The 18,279-nt window shown below is 40.7% G+C and overlaps 1 protein-coding gene across 3 annotated transcripts in view; it reads left to right on the top strand.

Moving 5' to 3' along the window:
* Nucleotides 1-18,279, top strand: part of LOC138763967 (dihydropyrimidine dehydrogenase [NADP(+)]-like) — a 1,056,199-nt gene that overhangs the window by 1,004,839 nt on the left and 33,081 nt on the right. The window lies entirely within an intron of this gene.

The following is an 18,279-nucleotide window of genomic DNA, read 5'->3' on the forward strand; positions in this document are numbered from 1 at the left end:
CCTTGCCTTGCAGAATGTAGTTGTATCTTCAGTGCTCCCATGTAATTTGCTAACCTCCCCTTCAATTGCTCTACTTTCTCACAAGACAGGTTAGCACTTCCGGAGGGAGGGCCTTGCAGGCTCAGTCCTCAACCGTAGCTATCTCAGGGAGAAGGTTATGGGACATTGCCACGAGGAAGAAATCTAACCTGATGTAATATTGGCAGCACCTGATTGAGCATCTTGTTATCAACCTGTTCCATTTAGTAGCACACAGCCACAACAGCCCACCACCTCGACACAAAACCCTCAAAGGGCTGGGATTTATCTATTTTTAAGAAATGGTTTTAAACTCTCAACCTCGTATCATGTGTCAGGTGAGACAGGTAAAGGTCATGATTTTATCATGAGAATGCTCTCCCCCAATAGACCAACTAAGCTGCCTTTGATGGTGTCCTAAATAGGTCAGTTCTACTCCAATTATACCATAGTTACTCCTGATAAGGTTGGATTTCAATTTATCAACACTCCTTCTCCACTGTTAATGAAAGGCAACACAGCATCTATGGTCATCTCTTGCTTTTCTGAAGCCTTTCCCAATTGCTTGCCAGATGACTTACCTTTTCCAGAATGGAGTATTGTGACTGCTTTATTAATAGGGTTAATGACATTGCTTGTTTAATATGCTTTCTCTTCATTTTCATTGACTTTTAATTTTATACAGTACTTCAAAGCAGGGTAGAATCGATGAGAATATTGTTGAATCTGTCACATACAGGATATGTTCTGTATCAATTCAACTGGAAAGTTCAAGAAACTGTAGGCAATCAGCTTTAAATGTTACTTGTTTCCATCGGAACACATTACTAAATTACACTGACAGAATTAGTGGATTACTTCCATTCCACAGATCATCAGTATATGTTATAACATTTCAGTCATGAACTAATAATTAACAGCTTTGCATGCAACACAGACATCAGTATTGAAGAGGTATTACACTGTTGTAAGTTGCTAAACGTTAGCAAGTATTAGAATGTAGAACATAAAAAAACTAAACAGGCCCTTCTGCCCACAGTGCTGTGCCAACCTAATAACTACCTAGAATTTCCCTTCTGCATAACTCTCTAATATTTTTGGAAATTATATCCACTGAGTGAAAAAGAAATTGTGGTCCTACCAGGCTTGGGGTTTGACCTAAGTTATACCCCACAAAAAAAATATATTGGTCCAGGAAGCTACCCAAACAATGTCTATTTGAAACCATTGTCTTTGTTCCAAATTAGATGGCGAAAGATTTCTGCGAGCATTGCAGCAAGCCCGTGTTCATTCTTGTTTTATGACCAAGCTGCCAGTAGGAATGGGTTGTGGGTACATTGGTAAAATGAAGACCCATATTGATTGTGTCCCAGGCCTACCTGCTTCATTGGAGAAATCATCTCTTCTGTGCAATTGAACAAGCAGGCCAACTTGTTTATTTTCATCTTTTAAAACTAATCATATTATTTTTATTTATCCCTTTTATAAGATGTAGATATCAATGGCATTTACAGTCCATTCCTAATTGGATCCAGAACTGAATAAAGACTCAACCACTTCACTAGGCTTTTAAGGGTCAACCAGCTTGGTGACTCTTAAGCCAGATTAAGCCTTTACTAAATTAGATGATTTTTTTTGGTGACATCCCATTGCTTCAAGATTCTGATTTATTTGAATTTCAGTTCCACAACTACCTTGGTGGGATTTGGACCTGCACCATTGGATCAATTCAAAGGCTCTTGGAGACTAGTTCAGTATCTTAACTGCTTTGCTACAGTATTCACCTCGATGTGAATTTATCATTTATGCTGACAGCTTCTAGTACCCGTCTATGGATTTTTTGTTATGATATTGAATCAAGCCCCATTACAGCACATGGAGGCTCACCTTCCAGGATTGTCGCAGTGTCTCCAGGAATTAAACATTATTCTCTCAGACACTGCTATAAATAACAGGGAGAGAAACCGGTGTGGTATTAAATAGATATTGTGTTCCTTTTATGATACATTTTTTTAGAGAATGCACTTATTAGATTATAAAGTTGGGAGACTAAAAGCTATTTGGTATAGACGTGTCGGTGTTGGACTCTCTGAGACAGCATCATGGTGCTTCTCTGATTTTTGTAACCTGGCTGTGTGGACTCTTCCTGACATCCTATTCCACACTTCACCCTCTTCCCTGTAAACAAAACCTTTCACTGAGCCTCCACAACTCTAAATATTTCCTTTGTATGCCCTTTTATGCCAGAAACATAAATGCACGTATCTTAGGACAATTTCTGGAATGTTCAATGATAATACACAAAGAATTTTAAATGAATTTCAACCTTGCCTGCTTCTCATATTTTGACCCTTTTTAAAATGTTTTATATATGTTTTATGGTTTTTGCTTCAGTCGATACAGATCTGTTGCTATAGTAACAACCTAGTGTACAATAAGTGAATACCACATTATTGCTATCTGCCTGACTTCAGGACCTAAAATAAGAAGCAACTTTTAATTTCAGTAAAAATTAATACAAAGAGTTCTCTGATGAGTAAGCCTTGTTCAAACAAAAAAAATGCAGGAGGATTTAGACTGGACATGATAATTAGGTTTTGTTTTAACTAATTACCCGGAAAATTCAGCTTTGAATCTTTTGTAAAGAATGCCCTTGCAGTGTTGGAAACTTTATTATTAAACTTTTTCTACATGTTATTTTTAAATGCTGGTCAAACTCTTCATTAATTACATAGTTATCAATTAAGATTTCCGAATTTCATTATTTCAGTATCATTTCATATAAAAGAAATGGAACAGAGTGGCAATGTTGATGGAAATTCTGCAGCGTTGTAAAAGTAGATCGACCACAGCAGCTGACTTAACTTGCACTTGAATTACACTTTGTGAATGCACACACAAGAATATTTGTGCTAAAAGCTCAGTTTTTAATCAAACCTGATTGTACACTGTGTGCTAATGTATGCTAAGTCCCCTTGGACATCGGGATGCATGGGCCAAATGTGATTCTTTTGAATAGGAGAGTTCTGTGGTGTACTTGCTTTATACCAACTAACAGTAATAGTGACTGGATCATACAGTTTGTAGCAGGGGTGTGGAGGTTCAATATACAGCTGGTGCTGGAATAATGTTGCGCTAACCGCTAGGTTAACCATGCTGCCCCACCTTGTGATGCTTTCTTGTAAATACTTACAAAGAATCTCATTTATTCAAGGTCACAGTAGGTGCTGATGAGACTGAATAGCATAGCAAGCCACAGAGCCAAGGAGCAATGGCATGGACTTATTACAGACAAGTTTAAATTTATTTAGATATACCACATGGAAACAGGCCCTTTCAGCCCATTAGCCCATGCCATCCAATTACACACAAATGACCTATAACACCCAGTACATTTCAAACCGTGGGAGGCAGTATTCTCTCTACGTTGCGCACACTCGCACAAAATGGGCTGTGTGCATGCACATACGCACGCGCAAATGGGCACACATCGACTGCCTTTGTGCAGGCGCACACACGCACGGCTGAGAGGGGACATGGGTAGGAGGACACCGGATCCCCTGGGGAAAGCCCACGCAGACAATGGGGAGTGCGTACAAACTCCTTAGAGACAGTGTGGGATTTGAATTTCAATCCTGATCGCTGGCCCTGTAAGAGCATTTTGCTAACAGCTACGCTGACCGTGCTGCACCAAATCATTCACATTGAATATCGCCACACTGTTGATGAGAAAGAATGAGTCCAAAAACATGGCTCCCCAACTGGCAATACTGGAAGCCTTGGACTGCATGACCAACGTTGAGAATCACAGAGCTTACATATTGAACAAACTGACAAATTCTTAAAAGCGAGGATGAAAAATACACTACCTCTGATGGAGATTGGGCCAGAGCTCCTGAAAAATTATGCCACACAGGGTGTCATGTTTAAATCTACAGTGAAGAATCTGAAACACTATCTCCATTCAAAACCAATAGAAATAGCTGAAAGCTGATACATTTGGAACAAGGACTCAGAAGCAGGAAGAGATCATTAGTAATGCCTGTTCAGACAACATGAAGGATGGAAAGATGGCCAGTCCTTCAATATCAACACAGTGATACATTGGAGTACATGAGCTCCATCAAGGTGACTTTGCAGATGTGTGGTTGCAGGCACAACATGAGACTTCTGATGTTGGGCTTGTTGATGTGACGCATTAAAATGTGGTCATAAAGGACCTTCCAGTAATGACTACTGAAGTGAAGAGAAGACACAGAAAAAAGAAGTAATGAATACCCTAAACCAGTGGTTCTCAACCTTTCTCTTTCTACTTACATGCCACTTTAAGTAATCCCTATGCCATCGGTGCTCTGTGATTGGTAAGGGATTGCTTAAGGTGGGAGTAGGAAGGGAAGGTTGAGAACCACTGGTTCTAGACCCAACTGTTACTGAAATATTTTGCTTGAGAAAAGTTGTCATTGGCCCATTTCCCTTGGAGTTATCAAACCATGCACATAATGAGTCAATTAGGTATGATTAAAACAGTGGTTTTCAAACTTTTTTTTTCCATCCACATACCACCTTAAGCAATCCCTTACTAATCACAGAGCACCTAGGGGATAGGAATATTTAAAGTGGTATGTGAGGACCACTGCCCTAACCTTTCATTCCCTCCACCATGAGCGCAGCATTGCTAGGTGGTCTGCCATTCAAGAAATACTCTGCTCCTCATGGGTTGGTGTAAAACAAAAAAGTCTGCAGTGTACTTTATATAGCAAACATAAAGATACATCACCAATGTTTCAGGCCTGAGCCCTTCATCAAGGTCAGAGATTTAGTTTAATTTGGCATCATGTTTGAAGAAGACATCATGGGTAGAAAGGTCTGTTCCAGTGCTGCATTGTTCTATGTGCTGTGTATAGTTCCCAAATCCACAACTTTTACCACCAAGTCAGGTAACTCTTAAAGGTTAAATGCGAGGTTTTCTACTTTGAAGGTAAGAGGACTATTATCTAAATGGTATCTATTTAGGAAAAGGGGAGATGCAGAGAGACTTGGTTGTGCATCAGTCATTGAAAGAGGGCATGCAGGTGCAGCAGGTGGTGAGGAAGGCGAATGGTATGTCGGCATTCATAGCAAGAGGATTTGAGTACAGGAGTACAGAGATCCTGTTGCAGCTGTACAAGGCCTTGGTGAGACCACACCTGGAGTAGTGCGTGCAGTTTTGATTTCCTTATCTGAGGAAGGATATCCTTGCCTTGGAGGGGGGTTGCAGAGAAGGTTCACTAGGCTGATACCAGAGATGGAGGGACTCACATATGAAGAAAGGTCGGATAGACTAGGCTTGTATTCTCTGGAATTTAGAAGATTGAGGGGGGATCTTATAGAAACAAAATTCTTAAGGGTTTAGACAGATTAGATGCAGGTAGGTCGTTTCCAATGCTGGGAGAAACTCTTTATGAGCACTGTTCCCTCACTTTCAATATTCTGTTTGTAAACAGAATGGATAAAATGTCCTTCCATTTCTTATTATATTTCCAGTTCAAGTGGAGCAACCACAAGCAAATGACAAAGAGAAAGCTCAGTGCTCATGACAGCTGTGGCTAATTTTAAAATACCATTGTCCCCACTTTCCTGTATTCCCACCACAGCACCGAGGATTGTTAAAATTTAAATTAAATTAGAATAGGTGAAGAAATTCTCAAGAAGGAAGTGATACAAGTATATCCAAACTTAATAAATGGGCACTGGTTCACTCCTTGCTGAAGTTTACAACAGGTCTGAACATGGATCCACCATCTTTCCCCCCCATTTGTTTCACTCCTTGAGATACTTAGTATCCCACACCCCCTACACCCCACCCTCAACTTTAGTTGTCTCAATAAAAGGGCCCAAACGTTTAGGCTTACTATTTCTGTCCATGGATGCTGGAGTGGCCAGACATAAAATCAGATGTAGTTCCTCCAACTTACAGGTGGTCAGGGTGGGGCAATACATGAGATATGAGTAATGGAGTTGGGAAGGAGAACTGAAATGGTTGGCCACTGGAAAGATATTGTCACCAGTGCAGACAGAGCGATCTCTCAGTTGGCACCCAGTCTCTCCGATGTAGAGAAGGCCACAAAGGGAGCACCAGAAGCAATAAATCTATCCTGTGGATACACAAGTGAAGTGTTGCTTCACTTATGACATCTTATGATAACTATTAAGGGATTGAGTTAAAAAGCAATCTTATCAGAAAGATGAATCTTATAAATAAGTAATTCATGCTGTCTGCTGAATTTCAGTGCCTGCTCATATGCTGCCCTGGAAACTGAGAGATTAATCTTAGTTTTATCATCCAAGTGCTCAATGATACACAGAGGAATGGAGATTAAAGAAATGGTTAATTGCAGCTAGAGTGAAACCTTAATTGGATAAAGGTGTCTGAAATGGAATAGAATACTTCTGGTGCAGGAGGAACATTAATTACCATTTAAAAGAAAGAAAAACTTGCATTTATATTGTTTCTTTTGCATTACTTTCTGGAAATTTTAAATAGTTTGCAGCTAGCAAATTCCCAATGTTCCATTTGCCTAATGTAAGAAGATTGCCAGCCAATATGCACATTGTAAGTTCCCAGGAAGTCAGTAGGATTTTGAGAATCGTGGAGTAAAGTATTAGGTGGCCACCAAGTAATTCCTTTGCTCTACTTCGAAGAAGTCCTAAATTATTTTCTCCACCCATTAGGGAGAAGAGAAAAGCCTTAATTTAACATCTCTTTTAAAAGACAGCATGTTTGAAAGCATCTCCCCTTCGACAGCCCTCTGGGGAGTCAGCCTAGATTTTACACTCATAATGAGGCCAGCACAGTTAGCAGAGCAGTTAACGCAATGCTGTTACGGCGCCAGAGACCAGGGTTCGAATCCGGCGCCAGTAAGGAGGTTGTAGTTCAATTGGGTGTAATTGGCCGGCATGTGCTTGTGGGCCAAAAGGGCCTGTTACCGTGCTGGATGTCTAATTTGCATTAAAAATTTAATTTAATTTAAATTTTAACAATCCTCGATGCTGTGGTGTGAATGCAGGAAAGTGGGGGCAATGGTATTTTAAAATTAGCCACAGCTGTCATGAGCACTGAGCTTTCTCTTTGTAATTTGCTTGTGATTGTGGTTCCATCTTCAAACGGTTAAATAAATAATTTAAAACAAAATAGTTCATCTTCCACCAAGCTAAGACTCTGCCAACAAAGTTGGCTGCTGCATTGGCGGTCAGTTATCAGCATGTTACTCGTTATTTAGAGCCAGATTACCCAAATTAATATACAGTTTTCTAGAATCAGGACACTTGCTTCAAAAATGCAAATCTGCTCATTAGAATTTGAGTCAGAAATCTGCCCTTCTTATCCATCTTCTTTTTCCTCCTATCTGTAAAGAAGCAGAAACATCAAATTTGTTCTGCCCCAATATACAGAGGGTTTTTTTTAAAAAAAAACCTTCTTTTATGTGGTTTTAATTGAAGTTTATGCATGAGAGAATCTCAGATAAAAATCACATTAATGTCATCTTAATATATGGTCTGCAGCCTGTATTTTCAGAAGGTCCAACCCTAAATCTATAGAACTGTTGCAGGTTTCCTACATTGGCAATATCTTTTGTTCGTCATGAAAAGATCTTCACTCTTAATACAACAGCTATAATGCTTACATTATCTAATAGCTATGAACACAAGAGATCAGGCGAAACTCATCTAGCCCCGGAGAGGTCAGGTTTTACAAATTCTGACAAATGGGCAACATGTGGGATGCTTGTGATCAAAAAGACATTTTCCTCTTGTAGACATAATCTGTGCTTCTGTTGTATGATTATGAGAAACAATTGAAATCAATGCCTTTGCACGTATGGTACAAGATTTCTTATTTCCTCTCATATCACAGCAGTTCTTACATTCTCCTCATTCAGACATAGTTTTACAGCTGGCTGCAAGCCAAATAAAAACACTTTTGCTGGAAGAATCTTGTTGGAGCAAAAACATCTGAAGATATTTATTGTTAATACTTAAGTAATTCAGGTATAAATTTGAGACCTCAGACCTTAGCATTAAATGTTTCCCCTCCAGCCCTACTTGCTGGTTTAACTCAAGAGATATGGCCACAAAATTTTATTGTTTGAAAATATTCTCATTACAATTCTGAATTATACTAATTTTGACTGTACACAATTAATGGAGCCTTACAAATTGTCACAAAATTGAAGCCACTTTTTTGCCTAGAAGTTACAATATTTTAAAAGTACTGCCATTGCATTTCTTTTTGATTCACCAAATTGCACCCACACTTTCTAAAATGATCCCTTTTAAAGCACACCATTTTAAAAGTTTGTTCAGCTTTCTTTTTTTTGAAAAAGCTCCAAATTGAAGTAGGAGCTGGAACATTGAACACACACACACACACACACACACACACACACACACACACCACACACACACACACACCACACACACACACACACACACATACACACACACATTATACAGGTATAATGTAGAGTGTGAATGTATGTATGTGTGGTGACTTCCAAAGCAGAGCTGCAAAAGAAAACCCTGACTCACATTGTAATCAACAAATAATTGTTTTAACCTCTCTTTAGACCACTTTTTTGGCTGTTCCGAAACCAGAAGTGGCATCATAGCACTCCTGATGCATTTCTCAGCCCATGGGCTTCATCCCCGAGATGGAGGGGGTCCAGCACCATCTCAGCGCGGTCCCCCAGGACTTGTGGTCAGCTGGCATTACAGGGACGATTCGAACGTGAAACCCCCATCCCCCGGCTGCCACTAAACATATGCGCAATGTATGTGTATGTATGTGTGTGTGTGTGTGTGTTATATACATAATATATATAATACACAGACAGACACAGAGTTTGGGATCATTTAGTCAGTTACAGGATACCGTTCATCTATCTCACAGTCAGCAGGAAGAAGCTATCTCCCTGTCTGGAAGTCCTAATTTTGATCTTCCTTACTTGATGGTAGTCAGTCAAATATGGAAAGTATCTGGATGGAAAGTATCTTCAATAATTCTTTGAGTCCTATTTAAGCAATGTTCCTGGTGAATGTCAACAATAGAGGAAAGGAAGACCTTTTGATGATGCTCTGCCTTGACTTCTGGTCCAATACATTGCATCTGCTATGATGCAGCTAGGCAGAACACTTAATGTACTCCTGTAAAATGTGGTCAAGATGGAAGCCGGTGAAATGTTTCTTTTATTACAATGAAGAAACTTGGGTTATTTTTAAAACACTAGATTTATTAACTAAGTAAACAGCACTAAGAAATAGAACATACACATGCCAGACGTCATGTGGAGGCATCCGTCTTGAAGATAAAGCCATACATCCATGCAAATCCTGTACTGTTCAAAGCATATAATGGACAGAACATTATTCACTGTTCGGTGACAAAATGCAAGATGCAACAGCAATCCTCAGATGCTCCACACTCTGTCTCCACCTCCTCCTGGTGGTAGCACTCTGTTACTACATCCCCTTTCCTTGAGCCGTTTAATCAAACATGACACATTATTCTTTCAGTTTAAAGTTCATCACAACCATAACATGAGCATCAGCAGCTCAAAATTTTACTGTCTAGCACAGGTGACGTTGCCTGTGTTTCTGTGCAGGGTGAATCCTCTGCATTTATCTTTACCTGCAGTATCTGGCGTTTTCAGCAGGCTCCTTCCATTCCTCGTCAGTGTTTGAGTCTTCTCTGTTCTGACAGTGTAGGATCTTGGATTTACTTCTCCCAGAACAGTTTGGGTCTGCAGAGTAGGGAAGGGTGCTGTGTAGTCTGTGTCCCAACAGAAGCTCAACAGGTGACGTGCCATGATCAAGTAGCGAAGCTCGGTCACTCAATAGAACTAGATACGGATCTGAGCCACTGTCTTGTGCTTTCTTGAGCAACTGTTTAACTGTGTGAACTCGTTCGCTGCTTTTTTGCTTGACTTATAAGTCACATGTCAAAAATTACACTCTTCTGCAAAGTTCTGGAATTCTGTACAACTGTAGCATGGTCAATTGTCACAGTAGACAATTTGAGGAATTCTGTGTCTTGCAAAGATCAATTTCATATATTGGATCACACAAGCAGCAGACATCCTAGGAAGCAACGCAATCTCTGGAAGGTTCAATAGATAATCAATAATCAACAAGTTATTCTTTGCATCCACGTGGAACAGATCACTCCCAACTTTCTGCCATGCTTCCGCTGGTAAGTAAAAGTAAGTACTTTATTGTTGTTCTGTAAAAAAGGAACAAAATTTTAAAAGTGCACTCGCAGTACCGTACAACATACAAGAGCATATAAAACAGTAAAAGCAATAAAAACAAGAAGAAGGATAAAAAAAACAGCATCAAAGCAATAGAAAATACAAATACACTAATTGGCAGAGTTTAATACTCGAATGGCTCTAGAATAGAAACTGCTCTTGAGTCGGTTCATCTGTGATTTAATGGGCTTATATCGTCAACCTAAGGGCAATAAGTCAAACAGATGATATCCTTATGAATATTATCTGCCTTCCCAATAACAGTGAGATTGAATTAAATCCTCCAAAGGGGACAAGGGAAACCCCATGATCTTCTGGGCCATATTGAGAACCCTCTGAAGATCCTTCTTATCTGCTGCCGTACAGCTGGCAAACCACATGGGAAGGCAAGAAGTCAGCACGGCTTTCAATAGAGCGGCGATAGAAGGACTTCTATAATTTCTCCTGTAGATTAATTTTCCTAAGCATTCTCAGGAAATGGAGACATTGACTATAGCCCAAGAAAGATCCTCAGCCAAATACGTTCGCAGAAACTTGAAAGTCGTAACCCTTTCCACACAGTCCCAATTAATATTCAATGGAGCTGTTCCTCCTAAAATTCATTACAAGGTCTTTCATCTTCAAAGAATTCCATTCCAGATTGTTTTCTGAGCACCGCCCTGACTATCTGTGGACTCAGAGGCTGACTCCAACCCTTGAAATGAGTCCAACAACAGTCGGGTCATCCGCAAATGTTATGATGGTATTAGAGGAGCACTCAGAGACACACAATCATAGGTATATAAAGAGAGTACAACATTGGGTGCCTGCCATATTGACCACCGCCAGTGGGCTGATATCGCCTCAAACCGTGCATCTTGGCGCCTCACAGTTTGCCGGGCAGCAACCTCCTTTGAAGAAGACCGCAGAGCCCACCTCACTGTCAAAAGACAAAGGAGGAAAAACCCAACACCCAGCCCCAACCAACCAATTTTCCCCTGCAGCCGCTGCAACCGTGTCTGCCTGTCCTGCATCGGACTTGTCAGCCACAAACGAGCCTGCAGCTGACGTGGACTTTTACCCCCTCCATAAATCTTCGTCCGCGAAGCCAAGCCAAAGAAGAAGACAACATTGGGCTTAACACAGAGCTCTGCGGGGAAACCAGTGCTAAGTGGGAGAGAAAGGGAATAATGAGTGCCTATAAAAACAGTCTGGGAGTAGTTTGTTAAAAAGTCCTTAATCCATAGACAAATTGAACTGGAGAATTCTAAATTAGCAAGTTTACCAACTGGTCTGCATGATGTTTCAAACAGATCTCACAGCTTGAATCCATTCTGTTAATGCCAGCATTTATCCCTGGCCAATAAACTGCAGTTCTGCCCCTCCTCTTGCATTTTTCAATTCCAAGGTGCCCCTCATGCACCCTTTTCAGCATCTCTTGTCACAGTGATTGAGGAATGACAATTCTGCCCTGTCTGAGTAGAAGCCGATTGACAACACTCTCAGCTCAGCTCAGCTCTGATGTTGGAGTATCCCTGACATTCACCTCTGGGCCATTCTTCATTCAGATTCTTGATGACCTTCTGTAGAACTGTGTCCTTTTCTGTTTCCGCTGCAATCTGCTTGGATTTCATGTCGGAAACAGGAAGAGATTCAGTGACCTGATTCACATTGGACTCTGTGGAACTCTCATTGTCTTCTTCACTCTGCATCATTGATCTGGATAATGCATCAGCTAACCCAATAGGTTTCCCTGTACACCAATTCAAATTAATAACTTTGTAGCTTCATCATCAGTCTTTGGATTCGCGGTGACATTTCACTGAAATGTTTCTTGATTGTTGCTATTAATGGCTTGTGGTCTGTCTTTGCCACAAATGTGACCATAAACATAACTGTGGAATTTCTTGAGTCCATAGACCAGACCTAGACACTCTTTCTCTATCTGTGCATATCGACATTTAGATGTTGTCATCGTCCTTGATGTGTATGCTACTGGCCTCCAATCTTCTCCCACAGCCTAAAGTAGTACGGCGTCTATTTCATCTTTTGAAGCATCCGTGGATAATTTTATCTTTCTGGATGCATCAAAGAACGCCAAAAGCACTGGTTATTCAGTTAGCATGGTCTTCAGTTGTCCCCATTCTCCCTTGTGGTTGTCTGTCCACTTGAATTCACATTTGTCCTGTAACAGCTTCCTGAGGTACATTGTTTTGGAAGACAGGTTTGGTATGAATTTACCAATCAAATTGATCCTTCCCAGCACTCTCAATATACACTTTTTTGTCAGTGGGTCTGGGCATCTCAAAAATTGCTTTTTCCTTGCTCTTGACTGGCTCCACGCCTGCCTCTGATAGTTTATCTCCCAGAAATGTGAGTTCCTTCACACCAAACTGACATTTTTCTCTGTTTAACTTTAATCCATCCTTCTGGATGTGTTGGAGCACTTTGATGAGCCTCTCATTGTGTTGCTTTTGTGTGGATCCCCATAGGATCATGTCAACCATGTCCACACATACCCCATTTGTGCCTTCTATGATGTGCTCCATTTTCTGGTGGAACACTTCCAGAGCTGAGGAAATTCCAAAAGGCACCCTCAGACTGGAGAATCAGCCATACAGTGTATTAAATGTACGATATTTTATGCTAACATCATGCAGTTTTATTTGCCAGAAGCCCTCGGATGCATCCAATTTAGTGAAACATTTTCCACTGGCAATCTCATTCGTATTTTTATTCCTGGTTGGAATCTGATAATGTTCTCTCTTTATATTGGCATTCAAGACTTTTAGGTCCATGCACATGCATAGGTCACCATTCTTCTTTTTGACACACACTATTGAATTCACCCATTCTGTGGGCTCCTCCACTTTCTTTATGACCCCTAGTGCCTTCATCCATTTGACTTCCTGCTTGAGCTTTTCTTTTAGTGGTGCTGGAACCCGCCTCAGGCACGCTATTGCCTCCAATCTTCTCCTCTTGCCCGAAATAGTACAGCACATATTCCATCTTTTGAAACATCCGTAGATGTTTTTGTCTTTCTAGGTGCATCAAAGTATGTCCAAAAGTACTGGTTCTGTAGTTAGAATGGTGTTCAGTCAACTGTGTGTCTTCTTTTAACTGTATCTTATAAGTGAATGGTAGAACTCCAAACCTCTTGAAGATCTTGGGAAATTAGTCCAGTATTTCATCTGTTCTGTTCTGTGCATGGTGTTAATGTGATATACCCTCTTGACTAGGTTTGTCACCGAACAGTGAATACTGTTCTGTCCATTATATGCTTTGAACAGTACAGGATTTGCATGGATGTATGGCTTTATCTTCATTGTCCTGATGTCATGCTCAGAGATAAAATTTACCTTTGCCCCAGTGTCTAACTTGAAAGGAATATTTGTTCCATTTGTATGCAATGACACAGTCCATTTATCCTGCTTGACACTGTCCACTTCGTGCACCACCGTGCCCATGAAAAGTATATCACTGAGAGCAGTTCCTTCTAAGGTGTGTACAGTGATAGTATGTACATTCAATAGTGTCTTCTATAGTGAATACACTTTTAGTTATGTTAAGTTTCCCTTTGGAAAAACATTGCTTTACAGAGTGATTCTGCCCTTTACTCTAGTTACAGACTTTTCCATGAGCTGGGCATTGCTTTGGCGCATGTTTAGTGCTGTATTATTTACAATTGAATGTCTCCCCATCTTTTTGTTGGTCCTTTTATCTCATTTTCTTTTGTTTGTGTGTGTCTAGACCCTGTGGCTATGACTATGCCTTCATTTTCACTGGCTTTTAGACAAACACTTATTTTAATTGCATGCGGCAGAGATAATTCACTGACATGGGATATCTTCACAGCTCCAGCTAAGGTAAGCTCTGTCTCTTGCAGCAACCTCTCTCACGCTTTCTTATCATTAATTTCATACACAATTTGATCACGGATCATTGAATCTAGCAGTGATCCAAATTGCATGTTCTTGCTTTTAATTTTAAGTCTGTTAAAAAAACGATCAAAGCTCTTTCCCTGAAGCTGTATGCAAGAGCAAAACACATACCTCTCGAAGATCTCATATTTCTTTGGTGAACAGTGTTCAACAAACATCTCGATAACCTTGTCAAAAACCTCTAGAGCTTGAGGTCTCACCACAGTAAGCAGCAGTGGAATCTTCCATGTATCTGGTTCGCTATCGATTCCAATAGCTTGGAGGTACAGCATAAAGCTTTGTTTAAACAGCCTCCTCTCATGGTCGACATTTCCAGCATTATGGACTTTTATATTTTCACTGCTGATATTGACTGTTACTCACTATGCACACCGGGTGTTTCTTTCTTTCTTTCACTCCTGTGCACAACAGAACTTGGCTGGTTCTTCCACTCTTGGCTGTTTCTTCCACTCCTGATACCATGTGATTTTATTTTCTTTTATTTCATTAAAGAAATTTGGATTCATTTTAAAACACTAGATTTATTAACTAAGCAAACAGCACTAAGAAACAGAACATACACATGCCAGATTTCATGTGGAGGCACCCATCTTGAATCTACCCAAGATGCAGCAGCATTCCCCAGATGCTACACATTCCAGTAGCCTTGCCCTCTTCAACGTCCTTAAGATGTGTAGGCTCTGCTGTGCCTTCCTGAATAATCAGGAGGTGTTGTGGGTACGGCGTAGGTTCCACCTCACACATTCTATGCCTTTCCATTACTTTGTGAAAAATGAGTTGATGTGGCCTGGTCCATCCATTGAGAAGCTCACAACATTTTCTCCTGTGAGCTATGGTCTTTGATTAGTGACCAGCACCTTAGGACTGCTGTATTAGCAAATTGTCAGTATTGGAGCTTTTGAAGCATATAAAGGTGGATAAGTCTCCAGGTCCTGATAGGATTTTCCCAAAGATCTTGAGGGAAGTCAGCGAGGAAATAGCGGAGGCTCTGACAGTGATTTTTCAACAGTGACTGAAGGGAGGCATGGTGCCGCAGGATTAGTGTATCGCAAACTTGGTTCCTCTGTTTAAAAAGGGCTCCAGGTGTAGGCCCAGCAATTATAGGCCAGTAAATTTGATGACGGTGGTTGGTAAACTAATGGAAAGTATTCTCAGAGATCATATGTATAAGAATCTGGAGGGGCAGGGACTGATCAGGGACTCCCAACATGGGTTTGTGCGGGGAAGATCATGTTTGACTAGGAAGTTTGATAAGGGTAGAGCAATAGATGTTGTCTATATGGATTTCAGTAAGGCCTTCGATAAGGTTCTACATGGAAGGTTGGTAAGGAAGGTTCAAGTGCTAGGTATTAATGTTCAGATAGTCAGATGGGTTCAATGCTGGCTAGAAAGTAAATGCCAGAGAGTCATGGTGGATAATTGTCTGCAGGATGGAGGCTGGTGACGAGCAGTGTACCTCGGGGATCGGTTTTGGGTCCTTTGTTGTTTGTCATGTACATTAATGATTTGGATGATGGAGTGGTAAATTGGGTAAGTAAATATATGGATGATACAAAATAGGGGGAATTGGGGATAGTGCAGATGGTTTTCAGAGACCTCAGAGGGATTTGGACTGTGTAGAAGAGTGGGCTGAAAGGTGACCGATGGAGTTTAATGTAGATAAGTGTGAAGTGCTTCATTTTGGAAGGAATAATCAAAACAGGACATGTGCAGTGAAGGGGAGGGCATTGAGGAATGCAGAGGAACAGAGAAATCTTGGAATAACGGTTCATTGTTCATTGAAAGTGAGATCTCATGTGGATAGAGTGGTGAAGAAAGTGTTTGGTGTGCTGGCCTTTATAAATCAAAGCATAGAATATAGGAGTTAGGAAGTGATGTTGAGACTATACAAGGCATTGGTGAGGCCAGATTTAGAATACTGTGTACAGTTCTGGTCACCAAATTATAGGAAGGATATCAATAAGGTAGAGAGGGTACAGAGGAGATTTACTAAAATATTGCCTGGATTTCAGAAACTAGATTACAAAGAAAGATTGAGTAGATTAGGTCTTTATTTATTGGAGCTTAGAAGGTTGAGGGTGGGGGGGGGATTTGACAGAAGTATTTAAAATTATTTGAGGGATAGATAGAGTAGATGTGAATAGGGTCTTTCACGAGGGTAGGTGAGATTCAAACAAGAGGTCACGAGTTAAGAGTTAGGGAGCGGAAGTTTAGAAGTAACATGAGGGGGAACTTCTTCACTCAGAGAGTGGTGGCTGAGTGGAATGACCTTCTGGAAGAAGTGGTCGCAACTAAGTCAATTTTGTCAATTAAGGAAAAGTTGGATAGGTGTATGGGTGAGAGAGGATTGGAGGGTTATGGGCAGGGTGCAGGTAGGTGGGACTAGAGGAGATCACTTAAATCGGTATGGACTAGAGGGGCCGAGATGGCCTGTTTCTGCATTGTAATTGTTATATGGTTATATGGTCTATTGAGTTTGTGAATGACCAGTCCTGCAAGCTACTCGCCAATAAATACGTCTCCCAAAAGTTACTCACTCTAACCAGATAAATTTCCTGGAGACAGAGACAACAGGTTCTGGAAAAACAAACTGCTGCAGGAATTGCACAGGTTGAGCAGCATCTGTGGGAGGGGAAGTTATTGGCAAATGTTTCAGGTTGAGTCCCTGCATCAGATAAATGTTCCTATCTTGACAAAACAGGTCTGACCTTAACTTTTGCACAACAAATGCCTGTGCCTTGATGAGAATGAATTATGGCTGCCGGTTGCTTCCTTTGTAGAAGGGCTTCTTCCCATGCTGTAGTTTTTTATGTAGCTATCTCACATTTCTGCACTTGGTCCCTGATCTCCTCTCCCCTATGTAGTCAGTGGATCCTTTCTCTTGCACTGTGGCAGCGATTATTCACTAAGGCACATATGGGATGAAAGTGTTTCATCCTGACCTTCATTTGTACTTTTGAGCAATTACACTTTCACCTCTGAAGGTAAGATCACCTTGACAAGGTTGACCTGTCACTTCAGATTTATTGTCAGAGTACATTCATGACATCACATGCTTTTTCCTGCTCTAAGGCAGAATTACCATTTATTGGTAGTGCAGAAACAAAACTGTAGTCAACATACACATGCAAACTGTGACAGAGTATATTGATATATCTTTGGGAGATAAATTGGGAAATGTTTGTTGGAGTAGGTCACATACAAACACTGTAAAACAGATCTTACTTAAAATATTGGAGCTCTGCCCCATGCTGGACATGTCGGGGCCAACAGTCTTTGAAAGAGCTTTGGAGAGTGCCAAGGGACTTCATTAATGGATCGTTGTTCACAAAAAGGCAAGAGATGAAGAATCTTGTCGGAGCCACAGATTGTCTGGAGCTGTTCTAAGAGGATCATATGGTTTTGCAAGCAGAGGGGGTTAAACAGTGAGAGAGACACACACACATAGATCACTTCTACAGTATTACAGTCAGTAACAACAGCTAGGACTGGAACAGGACAAGCTGGCAAGCTTGTGGAAAGCCCCATTTTGTAAGACGGGTTTGTAAGTGCTTTGTTCTGCCTCGTCAAAGCCCTTGTGGTTCATGCTAGAGGAGAGGACTGGCTGTCTAATGTTTCACTTGGAATAATTGAAACCAGAAGGAACTCTGTGGTGACCTGAAAGAAAGATGCTATCAAATGGAGAACCCTGAAGGGGGCAAGTTTTGTCAGCAAGACACTGGAGTGGTTGATTAAAAATGAATCAGTTGTGGATGTCCTGGAAAAACAAATCTCTCTCTGAAAACTGACAAGAACCTTCATGAGCAGTAGCCATTTACCTTTCAAGCACCAAAGCCTGGTTAACTTTATAAATCTTAAATTCTGTGCACAGTATAAGAATTGCCTGCAACCAGTAAACTTGGAGGAATAAGGTGAGAATGGACTGTGAACCAAAGAACTTTTCTGATCTTACACACACACATTACATACATGTGCACTTAGAATTAGAAGTGGGTTAAGTTAGGTTAAGTAAATCAATAGTGATAAGTTAAAGTGTGATTCTATTTTCATGTTTA

This window comes from Narcine bancroftii, chromosome 5 (assembly GCF_036971445.1).
Source record: "Narcine bancroftii isolate sNarBan1 chromosome 5, sNarBan1.hap1, whole genome shotgun sequence".
Classification (NCBI taxonomy): Eukaryota; Metazoa; Chordata; class Chondrichthyes; order Torpediniformes; family Narcinidae; genus Narcine; species Narcine bancroftii.